Source organism: Passer domesticus, unplaced genomic scaffold, assembly GCF_036417665.1.
Source record: "Passer domesticus isolate bPasDom1 unplaced genomic scaffold, bPasDom1.hap1 HAP1_SCAFFOLD_54, whole genome shotgun sequence".
Lineage (NCBI taxonomy): Eukaryota > Metazoa > Chordata > Aves > Passeriformes > Passeridae > Passer > Passer domesticus.
This window is the reverse complement of record NW_026990162.1, coordinates 166,073-169,188: the sequence shown is the minus strand read 5'-3', so window position 1 is coordinate 169,188 and position 3,116 is coordinate 166,073. Positions and strand designations below refer to the sequence as shown.

At 51.5% G+C, this 3,116-nt stretch overlaps 1 long non-coding RNA gene across 1 annotated transcript; it reads right to left on the bottom strand.

Moving 5' to 3' along the window:
- Positions 1-764: 764 nt before the first annotated feature.
- On the bottom strand, positions 765-1,936 carry LOC135292855 (uncharacterized). The gene is made up of 3 exons (XR_010355022.1): positions 1,802-1,936; positions 1,382-1,470; positions 765-851 (listed from the first exon to the last, which is right to left on the bottom strand). It is a non-coding gene; the product is annotated as an uncharacterized LOC135292855 (long non-coding RNA).
- Between the last annotated feature and the right edge of the window lie 1,180 nt (positions 1,937-3,116).

Here is a 3,116-nt window from a genome sequence, read left to right as displayed (position 1 = left end):
TCTATTGGCCTAAGCAAATTCTTCCAAACCCCAAAGAGCTGAGGAAAGGGCTGGATATGGCAGTGGGCTGCGGCAGGTTGCCAACCATGGAGGTTGGAGGAAAATACTCCCCTTTACCACAGCTCTAAGGAGGTGGGATAAATACGTGGCTATCTCTAGTTGTACATGTCTCATTTCTACCTCTCTGCCTAACATCTATTTATCTCTGGTTTTCCTCCCCACATGTCTAGGGCATGGCTTTTACATTCAGCCAAACTAGTGAAGACACGTGATTACCCATTTTCTGCTACCCAAAATAATCTCTCTCTGTCCCTCCCTCTGTCTCTCTCTGTGAAGCAAATTGCTCTCTGCCGGTAAGGAAAGTATTAAAGGTGCCATAGCACCGGCAGCTCCTTCTTGGGGATACGCTGGGGTGCTACAAAAGATCTCTAAAATTTGGCACCATCTCCATGAAGGCAGCCCGAGTGGGGAATCAAGAGTCTGATTGGAACCTGAGGGCGCCAGACTTTGAGAAACTGATTTGTAGAGAGTCAAAGCCCATTTTGATGGTGGTGCTGCTTCGTTGGGTCAAAGTTGTGCTCCAGAATTCCGTATTTTAGGGTAGCAGCACAACAAAAGTCTGGGCAGCACCTGCTGCGCCTCTCCCAGTGCGTGGGACCAAGGGAGCCAGGCAAAGCAGCATCTGGCGTGGCTTGCAGCAGAGTTTGTGCCCTTCTGCCAGTTTCTTGACCCTGCTGGCATGTCTGGATTTTCTTCCCACTCACCTGAGCAAGAGTGCTGCTGGCAAGTTTCTGCTCTTTTTTCTAGCAGTAGTAATACTCCACACACTGTGCCACGGTCTTACTTGGGATCTGTTGTGAAGAGAAAAAGAAGGAATCTGAAATGGCCATCCTGTAGGGTGCATTGGAGAATAACGAGAATACAGAGTAAAGTAGGAATTAAAATGATAGAGAAAATTGAGGAGGATGTAAAATTAAATCAATATGGAGGAGTCAGAGAGGCATTATGCAATGTAATAAACCGAGTATTGTGCTACGTGGTACCACATGTAATGCACAGATCAACAACAAGTCCCTCTAGCACAGTTCTTCTTCGTCCTGTTCACTGCAGTTATCCCAGCACAAAGTGTTGTGGAAGCAGCAGCACACCTGGGAGACAAGTCTGACAGAACAGAGCTTTGTCTTCCAAAACAGCCTGGAGAGAAGGGTTGCAGAGGCAGGATCATCATTTTCACACAGGCCTTCCATGTCCTGTTCTGTGACTACTTTAACAGTTTTGGTACTTGAGAAAAGAGGGACATAGGTGCAGTATTTGGTACCAGCAATAATCAACATGTCCCTTCTGATGATCTGCCAAGGTGAGGAATGTCCTGTGGCTTTACCTGCTTCTGGATGAGATGGAAATCCTTGCCGTAGGTGTGGAAAGCCTTTTGGAAGGCCTCCTTCTCCTCAGCTGTCCATCTATCAGAGCCTGGCAAGAAAAAGCAGCAGCTGAATTGATCCCTCTAGCCACTTGAAGCAGATCCCACTGGCTGCCAAAAGCAAGCTGGCTCTAGCCATCATTCACGTGTGTGCGTGTCTGCTCCCTCAGAAGGTGATGAAGACGAGAGCAGGCATTCCCCAGGGAAAAAAAGGATGGAAAACGAGTCAAGCTGAAGGAGTAGATGCTGGTGCTTTCCCCATCCCCAGACAAGGCGAGACCTTCTGCTGGTTTAAAGCACAATTGAAGCAGAAATGCTTGACACGGCCATTAAGGGCACGGCAGCATGTGTCAGAGAAGGAAGAAGCTGGGCTTTGGTTACCTGCATAATGATAATCAGCCAAGGGATGGCCTTGAGCTGTTGGAGGCCCCCCCGAGAGCAACATCTCCAGAGCCTCCCGCAAGATGCAAAGGAAAAAGGCTTGAGCTGCCCCACAACACAAAAAAGGAGCCAAACCCCACCCATGCTGCCCTTCAGCCGCTTTGCCTCTTCAGCTGAGGATTCAGGCCATTGGCTCTCATATGGGTCAAAGATTGTGCTTTGCTCCCAGTCCCTCATTTCTGCTGCCCAGCCCTTGGCTCCTGCTCCCCAAGGGTAGCATTTTCCTCTCCAACTCCATGATTTTGCTCCTCCCACACCCTGAATTGCCTCAGCTGACTGAGGCTTCTGGGAATTGTTCCTCAAAATGTCTTCGAGAACACAGATCTCCAGGAGGTTTTCAAGGCAGCAGGCTGCAGGACCCTGCGGCGCTGCCTCCAGGAGAGATCTTGTCCCTGCTAGAGCCATTTGGGCTCAGCCCTGCCGCAGCTGGACGAGACACAGCAGGGAGCTGGTGCTCTGCTGCTTGTGAATTCCCTTCTTCAAAGAGCAGCCAGGAAAGGCTGTCCCGCTGCCCGGGCCTTATCAATTCCCTGCCCACTCTTGCCCGCGCCCAAACAGCCGCTTCCTACCGGAACGCTGCCGCGAGCCTGGTGCAGGCAGTGCAGGGCGAGCTCCAGCTGAGCTGCTGCCCCGGGAAGGCCACGGGAGCTGGCCATGTCCAACAGTTCTCTGACTGCAAGCACAACAAAAACCCACCCAAAGTCAGCGTTGAGCCAGCAAAGGGGAAGGCTTGCCATACAAGGCAGAAGGAAAGCACAAGAGCTAAAGCCTGCAGCTTGGAGAGCACGAAAAGGAGAGCAAAGCAAGGGGCAGCTGAAGCAAGGGCCAGCCTAGTGCTGCCTCTCCCTTCCATGCAGCTTTTGGCATAAGGAGTGGGGTTCAGTCTCCCCTCTTCCAGTGGCACATGCCCCTGACCCATTTGGAGAGCAGCACAGTTGCTCTTTTTCCTGCTCTGCTGCAGAAGCAGAGCATTCTCCTTGCCCCTACCACTTCCAGAAGGGAAGATGGGCATGACAAGGAGAGAAGCAGAGCCTGCCAAAAGCTGCCTTTTTACCTAAACACCAGCATTTTACATGCCTGACTATCTCAGGAGTGGAAGGAAAGCTTGACAGCTACCTCTGTCCGGTTTTTCCATGTCACAGTCGTCTTCCTCCAAGGGCTTCCAGACCAGGGTTGGAGGCTCTTCATCCTCACTTGGCGGCCCGGTCTGCACCTCAGGGAGCTCAGCCTGAAAGTCACTGCCAACATTGATGTG